A 21,633-nucleotide genomic window follows, 5' to 3' on the forward strand; every position below is an offset into this window, starting at 1 on the left:
TTTTCTCCATTCTGTGTACCTCTTATTTTTCTCTCCCACCCCTTCCTTTCTGCCTTCTCTGTGCTTTTTTCTCTCTTCTGAGGCATACCTGAGATATGCAGGAAGCACTGCTAGCAGCCGGGAGGAAAGAAAGACTGAGCTGTGTCCTCATCCCCTCTTGTCACAACTTACAGACACAGTAGAGAGAGGAGCTATGGAAAGAGCTGCAGAGCAGCTGCTAAGGAGAGTGTGTTCGGCTGAGATCCCACCCCCCTCCCCACAGCTGCCAATCACAGCACAGGGAGAGGAGTTAGGGCAGGGCTGCAGCTCTACTCTCAGGCTGCTTGTTCTACCTTAGTTCCCTCCCCCGTCTGTATACAGGGCCATAGTCTTTGCCGCAGTAGCCAGATTTTTAGTGTACGGTCAGGTCTTCTGAGTGGACACTGTAGGCCAACAGAAAACTGGACTGTCCCATTCATAGCCAGGTAGTTGGCAATCCTAGTCTCTTCCTGTCTGGTGTGGTCTGTTTGGGTGTGGTGTATGTGTGTCCATCTATCTGGTTGTGCGGTGTCTGTGTCTCTCTAATTGTAGTGTCCCTTTGTGGATGGATGTGGATTATCTGTCTGAATAGGGATAGAGTATCTGTCTCTGTGTTTGGTGTGGTATTTCTTTGTCTCTCTGCCTTTGGGTGTACAGTATCTGTGCATGGCTGTGGTACATATTTGTCTCTCTGTGTTTGGATGGGTGTGCTGGTGTGTCTGTACCTCTCTGTCTGAGTGTGGTGTGTCTGTCTCTCTCCATCTCTCTCTCTGGTGTCTCTGTCTGTCTGTGCCTATCTGTTTGTGGTGTAATATCTGCCTCTATTTTTGTTTGTTTGTGTGTATTTGTTTGCTCCTTTCAGCAACCTGAAAAGAATCAAAACTGGAACTTTGAGCATCTGGCTTGACAAATGTTTCAACAGCTGATTGGTTGGTAAGAGACTAACACCAGGCCATGAAGCCAGGATACCATTTTGTATGTATGTATCTATCTATCTGTCTATATACATATATATATAACAACAAAATACACTTCCAATGGAGTGGTATATAAGCACATAACAAGTTTTCACAAAAAATCCTCTTTTTATTATCATTTAGAAAAACATCAAAAAACATTCAAGCATAAGAAATTGCCATGCTGGGTCAGACCAAGGGTCCATCAAGCCCAGTATCCTGCTTCCAACAGAGGCCAAAACTAGGCCACAAGAACCTGGCAACTACCCAAACACTAAGAAGATCCCATGCTACTGATGGAATTAATAGCATGTTACATTTATCATTTGTACAATATATCATTTATACAATATATAATATTTGTCCAATCATTTTTTACCACAATTATTAATTTAAAATATCCCACTCATACTCATGCACACTCATGCATACTTATTACATTCATAAAACTAATCCCAATACATGAAAACTCAGCAAATTCAATCTACCTACACTTGGTTATTCAATTTGTCTTTACAACGATATCTGTTTTACATTTATCTCATTAGATCAAACAATTCATTCCTCAATTATTTCCTTTATATCAGTCCCTCCATCCTTAAACCACTCTTTTTTCTATCAATCCCTTGATCTATCCACCAATCCCTATATATATATATATATATGTGTGTGTGTGTGTGTGTGTGTGTGTGTGTGTGTGTGTGATGAAACCCAACTTTGGTGGGCAGGGGGCACTAGAAAATAATATGGATAGAAGGGGAGCCATGGTTCAAAACGTTTGTTCACCCCTGCACTAAAGGAAGGTCAGTCAAATTAATCTGAACAATTTTTTTTGATTGGGTGACTAGAAAATTAGATCAAGGAAGAGCACTTGATGTTATTTACTTCCATTTCAGCAGAGCTTTTGATATAGTCCCACATAGGAAACTTATGAATAAAATGAAAAGCTTGAGAATGGGTGCCAAGGTGATGGAACGGATTACTAATTGGTTGATTGACAGTGGGTAATAGTAAATGGAACCTATTCTGAAGAGAGAAGAATGATAAGTGGAGTGCCTCAAGGATCATTTCTGGATCAGGCTCTGCTCAGTTTCTATGTTGAGTTATATTGCAGAAGTGTTAAAAGGAAAGGATTTTCTTTTCTTGGATGTCTCCAAAAAACGCAATAGAGAAGACAAACCTGAAGGAGTAGAGAGAATGAAAAGTGTTTTAAGAAAGCTGGAAGAGCGGTTGAAGGTTTGCATTTAGTGTGTAGTAAACCAAAGTTGCTGTATTTAATGGGGAGGGGGGGGAGGGTGGCAAAAGGCTGATGTATACAGACTGAGAGACCTTAGGGTGATAAGGCTGATAATCTGCAAGTGGCAAAGCAATGTGACAAGGTGATGGCTAAGGCCAGAGGAATTCTGCATAGGGAGAGGCATAACCAGCATGAAAAAGGAGGAGATAATGCCCCTGTACAGGTCTTTGGTGAGGCTTCACCTGGAGGACTGTGTTCAGTTCTGGAGACTGTATCTAAAAGAGGATCAGTACATGATGGAAACAGTCCAGAAAAAGGCAAATGAAATGTTGCAGGGTCTGCACCAGAAGACCTATGAGAAGAGGCAAGAGGATCTAAATATGTATATCCTGAAAGAGAAGGTGAACAGAGGCGATATGGTACACATACTTTTAAACACCTGAAAGGTATTCATGATATACAAAAATAAAACATTTTCTGATGGAAAGGAAGCTGCAGAACTAGGGATCATGATATGAAATTCTAATGGGGATGACTCAGGACCAAATCAGGAAATATTTCTTCATGGAAAAGGTGGTGTTTGTATTGATTGCCCTTCCCAAAGAGGTGGTGAAAGCAATGGTAAAGGAATTTAAAAAAAAAGCATGGGATACACACTGTAGATCCTGAGAGGCTAGAGGATGAAAAGGAAGAAATGTTGTGTAACCCTTTGTCGGGGGGGGGGGGTGGAGGGGGTTGTAGTTTCTCCTAGGACCAAAAAAGTATTTATTTGTCAGGGCTGCTCTTGCCATCCTTCCCCTTCTTCTGGCCCCTCCCGGGGGGAGGAAATCCTTTGTGGCACAGATGATGGGACTGCCTCTCCTGATGTGCATGTACCTTTCTAATGAATTAGTTTCTTCAGGGACAAACAGGCTAGGCTCAGACTGGGTGTTCAACTTAAATTTACTGAATATTCCCCACAATCATTCCACAAATGAAATTGTACATGGAAACTATTTACATTGTCTCTCTGCTGAGGGACTTGTATCCATCTCTCCAGCTCCTGGGAGGGAGCTTGCCACTGTCTCCTTATCTGTGCAAACTGCCCAGTAGATTAGCTAGGGGAGAGCCCCATGCCACAAAAAGATCGTGCGTTCAAAGTTTAGTCTGATGCCCACAGCCTGTGTCCTGATCCCTTTGGGCTGGAGATCCAGTTAGGAATCTCCCAAAGCTTGATGTTACAACCTCAGTTGACCTCTCTGGGAGAGAAGTCTGATGTTCCATTTCTGCTTACAGCCCCCTAGACCTTCCACAAGTGTTTAGAGGGGTGGGAAAAAACCTCCACACTTTCAAAAAGGGGAAAAATCCAAAAGTCTCTATCCAAAATATCTCACGCTGGGTAGTGCTGTCACTGGTCTTGTTTCCTCTAGTGAGTAGAGGGGTCGCTCATAGCTCTCCAGCCCATGCTCTCAGGAATGGGGAGGTTGCCTCTCTCCAAAGGGTACAGGGTGTTCCTCAGAACAAGAAACTTATCTAAAAGCCAACCAAAACATATAAAAACCTCTCTCTCTTCAAAAGATAGGCAGCACCTCTCAGACAGGGAGTGTAGTGATGAGGAATCTCCTCTAGCACAATAAAAAATACCAGGTTGGGTTGGTGAGTCCAAACTCAGCAGGGTAAAAGGAAAAACAGCTTCAAGACCTAACTCAAAATAATCACACACACTCTTCCTCTATCTCCGCCTTATGCCCCTGGGATAACCACAGCTCAGTGGAGAGACTGAGAAAGAAAGGAAAACACCACTGCTGTTACTAGTCCTGATGGTTTGATGAATGCTGGGAACCAACTTGGTCAGCTTGTTGTATGTGCTGTACAGAAAACAATGTGAAAAAATGGTAAGGGACCTAGGGTCATCTAGTGGCAAACTGAAGGGTCGGCTACAATTGCTCTTATGTTAACATTAATTGCAACATTTAGGCCTTAGGTAACTTGCACTTAGTGACAGTTACTACCCTAAGCAACTTACTGGGTGGACTGGATTGACTACTTTGGTCTTTATCTGTATCATTTACTAAGTTACCATGGAGTAATCTAAGGAAATATTTCTGTAGAGAAAGTGTGATGGACCCATGGAACCACCTCCCTGTGGATGTGGTGGAGAAGAAGGCAGTATCAGATTTCAAGAGGGTATTGTATGCAATATTAGGGGCTCAGGAACCTGTCTGCTACTGTGCACCTTGTTCCCCCCTCCCCCACACCTAATGGGTCAGACTTTGCAGGATTAGCATTTAGAAGAAAATAAATAGTACATGTCTCTAAAGTCCTGCCACTTTGCATTGGTTTATACTAAATAAAGCTTAGCGAACTGAAATGTGCTAGAAACCTTCGCCTGTGTAGAGTAGTAATAAAGGTAACTAACTGACTAACCCCATCCAACTTTGGGAGATTCCCTTCTGTTTACCTCTAGAGTAGTCTGTGGCTGGAGATCTTGTGGAGCATCTCAAGGGAAATAGCATGTTTCCTTGGACCTTGTATTGGCTGGACTGGGGAGGCATCTCCCAGCTTTGGGGCCATCTCTGGCTGGAGATCTCGGGAACAGTCTCAAGGGAAAGAACTTGCTTCCTTGGTACTGGCTGGGCTGAGGAGGCATCTCTCAGCTCTGGGGCCATCTCTGGCTTCATGGCAGGTGACCAGATAGCAGTTAGGGCTTTCCTCTTTCTCGGTCCTCTACTTCTTCGACATAGGGAGGGGCAAAGTTGATGCCTCCATGTTGTCAGTGGTCCTCTCTTTTTTCTTGTTTCCCCTTTATTATAACAGTCAGCTGATGAATATGCAGAAAGTTCACACATAGTCATGCAGCGGGTGGATGGTGACTTTCCATTTCAGATCGCTGACCTCCCCCTTTTTCATGGGGTGGAGTCACTGCTTCTGTCATATGTCGAATCTGGACTGTGCTCAGTCGCATCATGATCAGTGCTGTCTTGCCATGTCAGCAATTTTCTTCCTTTCAGATGCTCCCCCTCTTCTGTTGGGGGTGTGGGGGGTCACTGCTCCGGTCCAATGAATTGTCCTTGGACAGGCTGGTGTTCTCTGCTCTGGGGGATTAAGTTTTTTTTTAGTTTCTGCCCTGGCTATCCAAGGACCACTTGCTTTTTATTTAGAAAGGAGCTTATAGTCAACAAACTGATCTGATAGGCTGTGTAGCATTGTTGTGCTGGTAAATGTTCTAATCTTGTTTCTCTCTGCTGAGACAATGTTTCTTTGCTGGAACATGAATGTCAGCAATCATCATCCATGTTTTAAAGTCTGTGTCCCTCTGAGGACAGTATTTATAGAAGGCAGAATTCATATTTTGTTGCATACAATGGTAGAACATCTGGTATCTCCCTTAAGATTGGGACAATCACAGAGGATCTCTGAGGGACTGGGAGACACTATAAAGCTGAACAGGAGATGTGGATGGGCAGACTGGATGGAGCATATGACTTTTGTCTGCTGTCATGGTCTATGTTTCTATTATTAGGTTACACCAATTTTCTAAGCAGACTTACACATATAAATCCAATTTGTAAATAATTCCACTCAATTTACTCACACACAATTACATATGCATGGAAACATTTTGGAAAAATTTACAAGCATGCTTTTGAAAATGCAAAAGTATATGTGTAAGTCCAAATTCCTTCCCAACACCACCCCCAAGAATGCCTCCACTCAGTCTGGGTAAACTTTTGTATGAATACACAGTACACAGTTACGTGTTCTCGCATATGGGTTGGGCAATTTTGAAAACGGCCATTTTGCAGGTAAACCATTTTACTCACATAAATACCTTTGAAAACTTACCCTCACATTTTATATATGGTATATATTAGAGATGTGAATTGGAACCGGAATCAGTTCCAATTTCAGGTTCGGGGACTATCGGGAAATTTTTTTCGTGCGGTCCGATCATTTTTTTTTTTTATCGGCTGCGCCCGAGCCGATAAACAAAAAACCCACCCCAACCCTTTAAAACACATCCTTTAGCTTCCCCCACCCTCCAGACCCCCCAAAAAACCTTTTTAAAAGTATCTGGTGATCCAGTGTGGGTTCCGGGAGCAATCTCCTGCTCTCGGGCCGTTGGCTGCCCCTAATCAAAATGGCGTCGATGGCCCTTTGCCCTTACCATGTGACAGGGTATCCGTGCCATTGGCCGGCCCCTGTCACATGGTAGGAGCACTGGATGGCCCGTGCCATTTTTAAAGGGACGGGGTGGGTTTAGGGGTTATTTTTGTGTGCCATTTTTCCCGCCCTCCCCCAAAACGATAAGAGAACCCCCACGAACAATTTAGTGGGATTTTCCTATTGGTTTCGGGGAGCCCCCGATTTCTGATGAGTTTGAAAATATCGTATGATATTTTAAATCGTCAGAAAAACGATTCACATCCCTAGTATATATATATATATATGCTACCTATGGTATATGGTATTTAAAACCCCAGAAAACCTTAAAAAGCCAGAACCAGGCATCTAGCCTAATCCAAAACCCAGGCAAGAGATGCTAAGTGTCACGCATTATGCATGAGACTTGCACATCAGGAGGGAGTGTCATGCCCTCACGCCAGGAGCCCTTCCTCTCACAAATTTGACCGCCTTAACATGGTGAAAACATGCCTGCAAGGCTCCTACTCCCTATGGACAGAAGACAAGAACCGTAGTACCATGATGGCACAGCTGCGCTTTCTACCCAGCAAGGACAGAAGAGAAGAATCATGGCAGTGCAGTAATGACGCACCTGTGGGAGGGTCCCACTCCCCTGAGGGCAGAAAACAAGAACAACGGTGATGCGATGATGTTGTGCCTGCAAGTGAAGGAACAAAATGCAGCGGCATTGAAGAGACTTCCCCAGGAGGCCAGAGGAGATGAAGGGAGGCAGGCCATAAAAGGAAAGAAGAGGGAAGGGATAGGAGAACTTCTTATTCCCCTACCTCCTCTTCCTTTCTTTTCCCATTTCACTCACTCACTTTTTTGTGGTAAGAAGCCTGCGAGACCTCTGGGAATTGCTTGGAGAGAGGTCACAGGGAAACCATTTTTTTTTTTTGGGGGGGGGGGGGGCCAGGGTAGGGAAGACCTGCCTCTCTACAACCTCGTGAAGGACAGAGAAATGATGGTAACCTTCTGCAGACACTTTTTGGTGATTTTGGGACTCTGTTCTTAAAGGGGCTTTGGGTTGAAAGATCTGGGAGAAAGTGTTTTGCTGCTCCTCTTCCTGCCCTGCTAAAAGGAAGGAACATCGAGGGCTGTGTGTTCCAATGGGGATCCCTTCCATCATGAAGCTTGTGAAAGGGAGAGAGAGGGAGCGAGAGAGAAAGGCTGAGACATACATTTGGAGAACTGTGATTAATAAACGAATCTTGTGCAGAGACAGTGTTATCCATTTCTTGCCAGTTTTGGAGGGGCTTTTTCTGCCCACACAAGGGATTCCCTGTCTACCCGGGTACCTCATTTTATGCAAGTCCTGGAGGGTGAGGGTTTCCCTTACCCTGGTGATAAGAGACCCATGCACAGATAGAGGAAAGGTCTGTGAACATTAAAGATCATCTGTGCTGCTGAGGACTGTGTTAACAATGCCATCACTGTGCCGTACACTCCTCTGATTTACATAAACCAAACTTTATTTTTGGACACTCACATCTGGGTCTCTGGTGTTTTTTCTTGGTGCTTGCAGCATTCACAGTGGGAAAGAAAATGTTATATCTCCAAGGGAATAAAGGTTATACAGTCACCCCTGTAACTCCGGGTCCTGGAGGATATCCCCCCCCCCCCCCCCAAACAAAGGACTCAAGTCCTGCAGGAAAAGGACTTGCCTGAGAACTAGCCTGTGTGATCCAACCCCACAAATAATCAGTTCCCACAAACAGCCAGAATTACCTTTCAAATGTTTTCACTCAACGCACAATTAAACTCTGGAATTTGTTGCCAGAGGATGTGGTTAGTGCAGTTAGTGTAGCTGGGTTCAAAAAAGGTTTGGTTAAGTTCTTGGAGGAGAAGTCCATTACCTGCTATTAATCAAATTGACTTAGCAAATAGTCTCTGCTATTACTGGCATTAGCAGCATGGGATCTTCTTAGTGTCTGGGTACTTGCGAGGTACTCTTAGCCTGGTTTGGCCTCTGTTGGAAACAGGATGCTGGCCCAGCAATTTCTTATGTCCTTATGTAACACACAGGACTGTACTAGTTTCTTGCAAACTAGGGGGGTTATTTTCTAAATGTTTATCACGATAGGATGCAAATTAGCTGGAGGGGAGGAGTCGGTGAAGGGAGGTCAGGAGTCGGGGCGGAGAGGGGGAGGGGGAGGAGTTGGCTGCGGCACCGGTGCTGGCGATAATGTGAGGAACATTATCGCCGGCAGTAGCGTGGCGAATAGCACCACCTTTTATGATGGCGCTATTTGCACGAAACGCTGCAGCCACTGCGGCCAGCAAAATCGCACCACCGCAGTGTGAACGGCTGCAGCCTTTCAAAGGCCCACCCCTCCTTCACCCCCCGACCCTTGTATTGGGACACGAAATGAAAAATAATGTAGTAAAGCTTGACTCTCAAGCATCTGCAGGGCAAAAATGTTCTGTTTGATTCATTTTTTCATTGGGAAAATGTTTGTTTGTTTTTTTTTATTTGCTCATTTCTCCAAACGAAAAAAATTACCCCCCCCCCAAAAAAAAACCAAAAAACAAAAAACATAAAACAAAAGTAACAATGAATCAGGCTTCCCATGGGAATCCAAGCACTGTCCTGCCCTTTGGCTGGAGCCTGGTCCCAGTCAGGACCTTCCAGGGACCCTGCAAACCCTACTTCAAGTTCTAGAATTGAGCTCTGGGCCTGGGCTTACCTGGCCAGGCCTTTCTAGGCCCCCCCACTCCTCATAAATAAGGTCCAGGTCTGGGGACATTCCTCCCAGGTCCCCACTTACCCCATTCCTGGCTGGATGCAAAAGAAAGAGTAAGGGCCAAAGGAAAGTCCATTTGCCCTGGCTCCAGTGCCTGCATCTTTAAAAATGGTGCTGGCCACCAGGAGGATGATGCCCTAATGATATTGCTTGTCTCTGGCTGGCACTGCTATTATGTGGCACTTACCCAACAAAATGGCACTGGTTGCATTGGAGACAGGCATCGAAGAGATCATTTTGGCACCATTCTTCAGGCAACTGGCACCATTTTTAAATATGCAGATACCATGGCTAGAGCGAATGGGCTTCGATTAGGCCCTTACTATTTTTTGTAGCAAGTTGAGTCTGGTATGTGGGGGCAGTGGAGGAAAGTATCTAGCCTGAATCTTGTTTATGGTGGGGGGTGGAGGGTGGGGAATGGTCCAGGGAGGCCCTGGTCCCAGGCTAATTTTTAAATGGTGGGAGAGTGTTTGAAGGGCTGCAGTGAGCCTCTTTTTTTTTTTTTTTTTTTTTTTAAAAAGGTAATGAACATAAAAATATCTGAAATTTTGTAGGTATTTTCGTGGGAGGCTGGAGGAAATTTTCAGTTCATTCCATTTGGAATGAACCGAAAATGGGTTCATTCATTGCATTTTTGGCATTCATTCTAAACAAATGGACATTCCCATTGACTGCATGCATCATTTACTGGACTTATGTCTGGTAGACGAAGCAAGACCAAAAGCTGTAATTACAGGGGTTCATAATTTTCAGGACAAACTGTAAATATAAATGGCACTACAACTGAAAGGAAACATCAGGTTCCAAAGCCAGAATATCTTTTTCTTCCATGATTTTTTTTGGTACAGTGACAAAAGTGCTGCCAACGATTTGCAGAATCAGAAGATAGAATGTGCTATCCTGTTTGCAGCCAAACTATGGGTTGCTTTATCAGACTTTGTTCTTTTTACCCCAGAAAGAAGCAGTTAAGTTTAAAATGCTGTTCAGCATGAGATTAGTGGTGATGTTGAAAAAGAAAAAAAAAAAACAAAACTCTGATAAAATCTCTACAGTTACCTCATTATCTTTCCCTTATTTATTTTAATTTTAATTTTCTTTACTCTGCACGTATTGTGGCTTTGTTAACAAACTTGGGCTAGCTCTGTTTTGACTGGGGGGAGAGGGGTACAGGTATCTGGAAGTCCTGCATGCTGGGAGAGAGATGGGTCTGCTTTATTTTCCTTTTGTATTTAATTGGTTGGCTTGGTATAGGAGCCAGGGAATGGATTAGGAGATAGCATGTCAGGTTACAGAGGGCTAGGGAGAGAGGACTAGAGAGAGGAGGGTTGAGACATGACTTTGCATTGTGGCTGCTGCTGCGTAATTGTGGTGAAGGGAATGACAGGGAGGCTTGGAAGGAAACTGATGTGTTTGGAATGAAAATGGAAGAGACGGTTGTTGGGAGACTGGGAAGTTATTTTATTTTTGTGTAGGATGCAAGAGATAGTAAGGTATAGGGATGTGCATTCATTTTTTGATGATAGGGAATTTCGTACGAAATTCCCTAAATCTTCATGGATCTGCAACACCGAAACCCAATTCCATTTTCCCCGAAAGCGGGAACGATCGGGCACCCAATGCACATCTCAAGTAAGGAATAGGGTGGGAGCTGGAAGGAAGGGAGGATTTGAAATCCTTGAAAAGCCAAAACAATTTCAGATTGTCCTCATGCACAATTGTTATCCATTTTGAACTGCTGCATTAGAAATAGTAGCGTATATCAGAGCAGGAGAACCTCTACAAGTCTTTGGTGATGGACAGTACTTGAGCAGAACATTCACCTTTCTTCTGAAACTCACAACATTTAAGGCAAACATAAGAACATAAGATTTGCCATACTGGGTTAGATCAAAGGTCCATCAAGCCCAGAATCCTGTTTCAAACAGTGACCAAGCCAGGTCACAAATACCTGGCAGGATCCCAAAGGATAGACAGATTCCAAGCTGTTTATCCCAAGAATAAGCAGTGAATTTCTGTAACTATACCTTAATAATGGTTAATGGACTTTTCCTCCAGGAACTTATTCAAGTCTTTTTTAAATACAGCTACACTAACAGCTTTCACCACATACACTGGCAAAGAATTCTACAGCTTAATTATGCATTGAGTAAAAAAATATTTTCTCTTATTAGTTTTAAATGTAAAACCCAATAACTTCATTGTGTGTCCACTGGTCAATAAACAACTGATTAATGTTTATTTATTCCATTCCATTCTTTTTTTATAGACCTCTACCATATCTCCCCACATCCCTATTTTTCAATGGAAAATTCTATCAAAGTAGCTAGCAATTGAATACAGATTTGAGACACTCGGAGAGAGCTCAAAAGCAACGACATTTTCAGGCAAAATCCTAAAAGAAAGTGTGTAGCACGGCACATGCTTAAGGTATAGTACAGCGTCATCAGGAAAAGCTTCACAGAACACCGAGTGAGAGCAGTGATTGGCTGCATTAGAAGAATGCTTAGCTCTGATAGGTATTAAACTTGCTATATTAGGAATTCTCATTAGGTAAACAAGTCATTCTTCATACGATACCAATGTATTGGTTATCATGCTGATAAGCCCGCACAAATTAAAAAGCTTTGTAATCATTAGGTGACTTGATAATATTGTGTTGTTGTGTGGAATTCTTCCAAAGAAGCTATCTTTGTGTCACACTTATCTTGATTTAAATCCACTCTCATAGATTAATACAGCTGTCGACATCGCAATGTTTCGGAGCATGTAAACCCCTTCTTCAAGGACTCGGCGTTAACGTTGGTGGTCGATAGGTGGACGGTCTGCACAATATTAGGGATGTGAATCGTTTTAGGACGATTAAAATTATCGTCCGATAATTTTAATATCGTCTTAAACCGTTATGGAACACAATACAATAGAGATTCTAACGATTTATCGTTATAAATCGTTAGAATCGTGAGCCGGCACACTAAAACCCCCTAAAACCCACCCCCGACCCTTTAAATTAAATCCCCCACCCTCCCGAACCCCCCCCAAATGACTTAAATAACCTGCGGGTCCAGCGGCGGTCCGGAACGGCAACGGTCCGGAACGGGCTCCTGCTCCTGAATCTTGTTGTCTTCAGCCGGCGCCATTTTCCAAAATGGCGCCGAAAAATGGCGGCGGCCATAGACGAACACGATTGGACGGCAGGAGGTCCTTCCGGACCCCCGCTGGACTTTTGGCAAGTCTCGTGGGGGTCAGGAGGCCCCCCACAAGCTGGCCAAAAGTTCCTGGAGGTCCAGCGGGGGTCAGGGAGCGATTTCCCGCCGCGAATCGTTTTCGTACGGAAAATGGCGCCGGCCATACGCGTATGGCCGGCGCCATTTTCCGTATGGAAAATGGCGCCGGCAGGAGATCGACTGCAGGAGGTTGTTCAGCGAGGCGCCGGAACCCTCGCTGAACGACCTCCTGCAGTCGATCTCCTGCCGGCGCCATTTTCCGTACGAAAATGATTTGCGGCGGGAAATCGCTCCCTGACCCCCGCTGGACCTCCAGGAACTTTTGGCCAGCTTGTGGGGGGCCTCCTGACCCCCACGAGACTTGCCAAAAGTCCAGCGGGGGTCCGGAAGGACCTCCTGCCATCCAATCGTGTTCGTCTATGGCCGCCGCCATTTTTCGGCGCCATTTTGGAAAATGGCGCCGGCTGAAGACAACAAGATTCAGGAGCAGGAGCCCGTTCCGGACCGCTGCCGTTCCGGACCGCCGCTGGACCCGCAGGTTATTTAAGTCATTTGGGGGGGGTTCGGGAGGGTGGGGGATTTAATTTAAAGGGTCGGGGGTGGGTTTTAGGGGGTTTTAATGTGCCGGTTTTGCGATTTTTAGATTTTTAGATTTTTCACGATTTTTCACGATTTTTCACGATATTTTACCCCCCCAAACAGCAACAATACGATTCCCTCCCCCTCCCAGCCGAAATCGATCGTTAAGACGATCGAGGACACGATTCACATCCCTACACAATATAAAGATGAGAACATCCTTTAAATGTTGTGTCCACAATTACATTATATGGCTATTGTGAAATGCAGACCCTAAACTACTACTTTTTTAGACCGCAGATGATGCAATCCCAAATCACGCCCTTACAGCAAGAAAAACAAACAGCCTCAAAACCAAGAAGATGACACCCAATGGCACAAGCCATTCACGCAGTCACAGTCCCAACCCAATCGGCTGTAATTAATTTATCTGACTACGCTCTCAGCACAGAAGAATAGCAAATCCTCAATCAAGGACTTGCTATTCCTCTCCTCTCCTTCATGCCCACCAACAGACATAATCCTTTTACTTGCCGCATTTTGCTATACAGATTTTTTCGTCTGCTCATGATTAAATTGTATTTTCAAGATTCCCCAACTTCCATACCAGATCCGTTTATTTTTAAGAACAAATCACAATGGATTTCTTCTGGGCCCATGTGTGAACAAAATAAGGGGTATCAAAATTTCATTTTACAAGATATTTCCAAACTTGAAGCCAGCACTCAGCATATTTTTTTATAATCTGTCTAAGGGTGAACATCTTGCCCTCTCTACATTATCCTGTAACATGAATATTGTTATAAAGCCAGCAGACAAGGGAGGAGCCGTGGTCATTCTAAATCAAACAGATTATAAAGCAGAAATCATGCGCCAATTGCAAGATACAATATTTTACGAGCCTTTAGCCTCAGATCCTACTCCAATAGTGCAAGATAGGATACAACAATTACTCAAGCAAGCACAGTTGGATGGGTTTTTAACAATTCGTGAATTCAATTTTTTTTAACATGCAACATCCTCAAACTCCAGTGATTTATGGGGTCCCTAAAATTCATAAAACTTTAGTCAAACCTCCCTGCAGACCTATCATTTCGGCCAATGGATCCATAATGGAACCTTTAGCTCAATTTGTGGACTATTTCTTACAATCTGAGGTACAATTGGCCAAATCATATATCCAAGATACATCGGATATGCTCCAGAAACTAGCAGCCTTGCACCAACTTCCAAGAGACTGCTTCTTGGTCACGTTGGACATAGAGGCACTATATACCAACGTGCCACAGACAGAAGCTTTAAAATTAGTGAAAGAAGTCCTTGAGTGCAGAGTTCAACCCCATAGAATTATTTCTAGCTTCTTAATCAAACTCACAGAGAATCATCTTGTTCCACAATTTCTTTGCGTTTGAAGAAAAATATTTCTTACAGAATCATGGAGTAGCCATGGGGTCCCCTGTTGCTCCTGATGTAGTGAACCTCTTTGTTGCTAAATTTGAGGAATCATTCATATACACGTCTCCATTTTTTGCAAATGTCATAAAGTGGTCAAGATATATTGACAATATCTTCTTCATATGGACTAACACTGAATCCCAGTTACACATTTTTTTATACATGGTTGAATCAATCTCATCCCAATGTAAAATTCATGCTCTCATACCATCAAGAAAGCATTTCTATCTTAGATATTTATGTATGTAAACACGGGTCCATGTTGCAAACCACATTGTATAGAAAACCAACTGATAGGAACAATCTATTATGATTTGACAGTCACCATCGCCGCTGGTTTAAAGAAGGCCTCCCTATAGGCCAATATTTCCGGATTTGAAGGATTTGTTCTGATAAAGAAGAGTTCCATCGCCAAGCCACCAGATTGAAATTGTGATTTCAGGAGAGAGGATATCCCACACAGGTCATCAACTATGCACACAAAAGAGCTACATTTTCTGACAGAGAATCCATATTACAATACAGACAAAAAACCATCACACCCAATCTGATTTGTGTGTTACAGCACTCTCAACTCACACAACAGATAAGACAAATATTACTTAAGTATTGGCATGTACTTAGTCCCCACTCTTTGTTTCAAGAAGTACCTATATTTGCTTATTCCAGAGGACTCAACATCAAACATGTTGTAAGAGCAGTATCGTCAGATCCTAAAGCCAACACTGGGACGGGACAATCGATATGTGGCAAATGCACTTTTTCTTCTCAAGCCCAGCCAGGCTCGGTTTGGCAACATCCTCTCACTGGGTATAGAGTGAGACGGTCCAATGATGTCAACTGTAACACTGACCATGTAGTTTATGTAATCCAGTGTCCATGTCCCAAAATTTATATAGGGTGCACTAAATGCAAAATCAGGACATGCCTCACTGAGCATAAGTGCCACATTAATAATAAAGATGTTAAGGCACCTATAGTTCAGCACTGTATCAATAATAGGGATGTGCAGAGGGATGCCATATGTTGCATTTGGGATTCGTATTCATCGGGGGCCAGATACATTGCATTCGGCAAGGGGGCCCCCGATACATTTATACGTTAATTCTTATTTGTTTCCCAGCTAAAATTAAATTAACTACAACCCCCCCACCCTCCTGACCCCCCCCCCAAGACTTACCAAAACTCCCTGGTGGTCCAGCGGGGGGTCCAGGAGCCATCTCCTGCACTCACACCCTTGGATGCCGGCCATCCATTGCTCCTACCATGTGACAGGGACTGACCAATGGCAACGGTAGCCCCTGTCACATAGTAGGTCAAAGGCTATTGGCGCCATTTTGAATATCAGCAGCCGAGGGTGTGACTGCAGGAGATGGCTCCCAGACCCCCTACTGGACCACCAGGGGAGTTTTGGTAAGTCTTGGGGGAGACAGGAGGGTGGGGGGGGGGGTTGTTTAAATTGGTTCCTTCAGATGGCTGAATAATTCGGTGAAGATTCGTGGGGAATCACGATACGTTTCACTTCCCCACGAATACAACGAATATGGCCCTATATGTTGCGGATTACCAATTGGTAGGAACGAATGCACACCCCTAATCGATAAAGCACACACTTTTGAGAACTTGCAATGGGCTATTATTGAACATGTCCCCACTTCATGGAGAAGGGTGATAGAGCCTCACTTTAAATTATAAAGAGCACGCATGGATCTACTGGCTTCAATCTTTAGAACCATTGGGGCTCAATGACAAAATTCAATGGTTCTCTTTGATATGATAATAAAACAAAAGGCACCTCTTACTTTTGCTTTTTAAACGTGGCTCAAAAAAGGCAGCATAAATGCTGTTCAATGTGCCAACAATTGGTTGTAAATGATAACTTTTTAGAGTACCGCATCAGCAAGCCTTCAACGTATTCAATCCAACCCAATTGAACTGTTGCGGCTGTGTAGCCAAATTCAATAGTCAGCTGTATAGCCTGTGATGTTTGAAATAAAGGTATGAACTTCTTATACTGCTTGTTACTGCTTCTTAAAGTCCATCTGCAGTTCTTCCATAAATGCAGCGGCTATTATAGCCTGGTTGGTATCACTAGTGTCATTTATTTATTTTATTTATTTAAAAATTTTTCTAGACCGTCGTTTAGTGATATACCATCACAACGGTTTACAAATAGGCACATAAATAAATTCGAGATGATTGTACTTTAACCAGGGGGTGCTGCAGTTGTTCAGATACATGATTCAATATTATAAGCTATATGTAAAGTGTATTAAAATTCCCTTTATGGGCTAACCGTAGATGCGGTATACTGTAATTCTTTAACTTAATAATTAAGTGTGATAAAATAAAAATAAAAACACACATATGTTCTCAGGTGACTTTTGCTTGTGCATATAAGTCCTTTTCTTATTTCTTAGTACTACCTATTAGGGATGTGAATCATTTTTGAACGATTAAAATTATCGTCAGATAATTTTAAAATCGTCCAAAATCGTTAGAGTGCACGATACAATACAAATACCCTCACTATGTCATACAGATGACCGTCGCCCGTATGACATAGTGAGGGCAAAGGTAGCGCCGGTGCCATTTTGAAGATTGGCAATACGGCCCGCGTGCAGGAGGTTGCTCCCGGACCCCCGCTGGACTTTTGGCAAGTCTTGTGGGGGTCAGGAGGCCCCCCCCAAGCTGGCCAAAAGTCCCTGGGGGTCCAGAGGGGGTCCGGGGGTGATATCCTGGACGCGTGACGTCGGAAACCAAGAACCAAAATGGCGCCGGCGCTACCTTTGCCCTGTTACATGATAAGGGCAAAGGGCCACCGGCACCATTTCTCTCAATGCAGTCGTGGCCAGAGAGAGGGAGATCACGTCGGGACCCCCCCCCCCCACTGGACCCCAGGTAATTTAAAACATTTTGGGGGGGTTCGGGAGGGTGGGGGATTTGTTTTAAAGGTTCGGGCTGGGTTTTAGGGTTTTTTGGTGTGCCGGTTTTCCCGCCCTCCCCCGATTTACGATTTTTAACGATTTTTTAAAAAATAAACCACGACGATAAGATTTCCTTCCCCCCCCCAGCCAAAATCAATCGTTAAGACGATCGATCACACGATTCACACCCCTACTACCTATTTCCCATTCTCACTTTGAAAGGCCTTTTTGAAAAGCCATGTTTTTAAGCTTTTTTTTGAAGAGTTTTGGGTGGCATTGAGTTCCATAATATAGGGCCGGCTAATGACAGTGCTCTCTCCCTTACTTGTGTCAGTTTAGCTGTCTTTACAGAGGGTATGGTTAGTAAGGCTTTATTTGCTGATCTGAGATTTCTTTGGGGAACATGTAGTCTTAATGCAGTGTTTAACCAATCAGTATTTTCTTCATTAATTAACTTGTGGATTGTGCAAAGTATTTTAAATTGTACTCGTTGTTCGTTTGGCAGCCAGTGTAATTCGGCAAGAGTTTGAGTGATGTGGTCCCTTCTGCTTTTTCCAGTTAGGATTCTGGTTGCAGAGTTCTGTAAGATTTGGAGTGGTCTTAGTGTTGAATGTGGTAATCCAAGGAAGAGTGTGTTACAATAGTCTGTGCTAGCGAAATTAAGTGCTTGGAGAATGGTTCGAAAGTGTGCTTGGGTTAGTAGTGGTTTTAGCCTGGTATAGCCCTGGTATAGACTGTCTTGATACTAGACAATGCTCCATATGCCCCGACTGTACAAATTTTGACAAACCCGACAGTGACTGGTGTTTCGCTGCTAAACTGCAGCTTCATCAGGGGTGGTAATCTGTAACATAAACAGTATCAAGCCGAAAATTAGTCGTGTTCTGTAAAGTAAATGTGCTTAACTTGGATGATGTTGGTGAGCCAACCTCTTCTTCTGGAACACCAGATCTCACAATAGTTATCAAACGGCGGGATAGAGACTGCTGTACACATGCATAGAAAATTAAGTAGCCCGCGGAAAGCCAACGTAGTGATGTAAGAGCAATGTCGTCGGCATGGCAACATTTCAAGAAAATGAAATAAGACGCTTTAGCTGAAGTTCCCACTGTCAATGATGAGAAAACATTAAATGATGTTGACCAATGGGCTGAAAAATCTCTGAAAGAGCCATGTGTGTGCCTTATCATGCTACAATCAGCCCTTAAGGCATGTTTAAAGAAACACTTGTAATTCTAAAATAGAATTGAGACCAGCAGGTTTTACTGTGTTTAAAAAATGAATCCAGTGTTGTTCTTCTTGCAATAAAAATGTATTGAAATCTCCACCATGCCAAGATGGGAGATATTGTGTCAGGACACATGTCCGTAAGGAGTCAAAACTGTGTGAAAATTCTAAACAGTGTGATACCAAAAGATACGCATTGAACAGCATTTATGCTGCCTTTTTTGAGCCACATTTAAAAAACAAAAGTAAGAGGTGCCTTTTGTTTTATTATTTTGATCTATAGGACCCATAGTGTGCTCTTTTTGTGTATTATTCCTCTTTGATATGAGACATTCCATTTGTACAACACAGATTGCATATTCCTTGGTCTATTTCAGTGGACGGCTTCACCAGTCAGAGATGCCGTATTACATCATTTCTGGTTGTCAAATTTGACAGCCAGAGGGATTCCCTTAAAAATGGCGTTTCTCTCAACGTTTTCGCGCCAGTATGAGGTTTTGAACTCTCTCGCGCCGGTAGCCATCGGCACCTCAAATTGTAAGCACTGATGTTTTTCAAGAAACCGCGCTCTCCCTCGTTAGAGCATTATGTGAGACCTTGCTTCTTTTTGAATTCAAATGTTTTCAGCACGAGCGATAGTCAATTGCACCACTAAAGACGTGTTGTCAGTAGACGGATGTCGTTCCGCTTTTGGCACTTCAACATCGCAAGTATGTGTCTCTTCCATTTCACAATAGCCATATAATTTAATTGAGACACAATATTTAAAGGATATTCTCATCTTTATATTGTGCAGACCATCCACCTATCGACCACCAACATTAATGCTGAGTCCTTGAAGAAGGGGTTTACATGCTCCGAAACATTGCGATGTATTAATCTATGAGAGTGGATTTAAATCAAAATAAGTGTGACACACGGATAGCTTCTTTGGAAGAATTCCACACAACAACACAATATTATCAAGTCACCTAATGATTACAAAGCCTTTCCATTTGTGGGGGCTTATCAGCATGATAACCAATACATTGGTATCGTATGAAAGATGACTTGTTTACCTAATGAGAATTCCTAATATAGCAAGTTTAATATATATATGTGTTTCTAATACATGCTATATATTTGGGTCTTGTTTTGAAGTATAGCTCTGATAGGTTGCATTCTCATCTCCTTGCCAACCTGTCTGACCCACTCTATGACAGGGCTGTGAGGTCACTTATGACTCAGAGGAAAGGGCTGGTTTTTGCTATGGATACTCCCAGATGGCCTTCTCCTATTTTGAATGGCCGCTATGAAATCACTGCAAACTAAAAGAATGAAACTAATATGATATATTTTATTTGTGGGGATCGCCATGCGTTTCACGAACCCACGAATCAAACGGACAGAGACTTCTGCATTGCGGATTGCACATTTGTTGAAAACGAATGCCCAAGTTTCAAAGCCAAAGAAAGTGCAAATGTTCCCTTTGAAAACTGGTGCAAAATTCACAGGTTAAATTTTAGAGATGTGCTTCAGGTAAAGAATTTGTGTCGGGCTTCATTTCGGAGACCCCATGGGAATTTCATTTTTCCCGTTGTTTGGGTTTGGTTTTTTTTTGGGGGCCCTGATTTTTGGGTTAGTATGCACTATTGGGAGTTACCGTGCACTAACTCAAAAATGAATTTTTCCAAAAATTTCGGAACATTTAATCATTTTTCGATTCTCCCGAACTATTCCGAATTAGAGAATTTCATTGACATTGCCTAATTCGGGAAAATCAAATGCACATCCCTATTAAATTTACCCATGGACTTTGTTTCAATGCTGACAGTTTGAAAACTTCCCCCTTACATTTGGAATGCAGCTTCAGAGGGCTTTGCTTTTTTTCTCATTTTGGTATTGCACATATTATAGCCCTCTTGTAAAGGAAATGGGCTACATTTTGAGTAGTGTACCTAATTGCAAATGGAAATAAGGAATTTCTAATCTGTACAAAATATCACAATTGTTATAAATGAAAACAGTGTAACAGTGTGCGTAAAGGGGGTAAGTTTATAACAGCCCTCCAAATTTAGGTGGCAAGTACATAGGTAAAGTTACACCAGTTCTCCAAATAGACTTATGCACATGTGTCCACTTTGAAAATTACCCCAGCAAATTTACCCCCACATCATTACATCTGCTGTTATGTGCATGGAAACCATTAGGGAAATTTGCATGCATAGTTTTGAAAATCCAATGCTTAAGTCCAAACCTTTTCCCAGCTCCGTTGCCGTGAAATCCTCTGCTCAGTCCAGGTCAACTTCCCGCCTAGTAGGCAGGCAGCTTTGTAAAAGACCATTTCAGCGGGTAAAACCTATGAAAATCTCTTTGAAAATTACCCTTGAACAGTGTTTGAGCATTGGCTTATTATATGACTAAAGAGATGTAGATAACTTTACCCATTGCAAAGCAGGGCATAAAACACAGGGAAACTGCATGCTTTTTACTTATGTGCAAGACTTTGGAAAATTGAAGTTATGCCCACACATCCATGACGTGCCTCCCAACTTCCTCTATTTATCTGATCAAATGTATGTGTGTTAGGAATTTGTGTGTGTATTTTTTTAGGCGGCTGTAAATCAAAGTGGGTAAAATGCTTTTGCCTGATTTTTTTCACTTTCAAAACTGCCCTGCTCATAAAGATTTATCTTGTTGAATCTCATTCCTGATCATTACATTATTCTCTATCTGCCTCAGAGCTTATGCCTACCTTTTCCTTTTTCCTAGTGTATCTCCTAGTTTTCCACGGCATGACAAGTAACTTTGGTTGGTGAATTGTGATTTTAATTGGCGCAAGAAATTTGCTTGACTTTCTTCATAATTTTCACTAAACCTTCCATTCTATGGAGGTATAAATCATTTATAAGACATCCCCAAGTGTTATGTGATTTCCTACTCACTGCTGAGACATAACAATGACTCCTCAGTTCATTCCAAAGCTTTATTAAACATCTTGTAGACCTCAGTGCACCGCAATTTTAGTGAGCTCCATCAAACTCAATTATTCCAACGTTTTTTTTTTTTTTGCTTCACTTCACACCTTTTAAGACTTTAGTGCCTTTTTTCCCTTTCATTCTT

This window comes from Rhinatrema bivittatum, chromosome 3 (genome assembly GCF_901001135.1).
Source record: "Rhinatrema bivittatum chromosome 3, aRhiBiv1.1, whole genome shotgun sequence".
NCBI lineage: Eukaryota > Metazoa > Chordata > Amphibia > Gymnophiona > Rhinatrematidae > Rhinatrema > Rhinatrema bivittatum.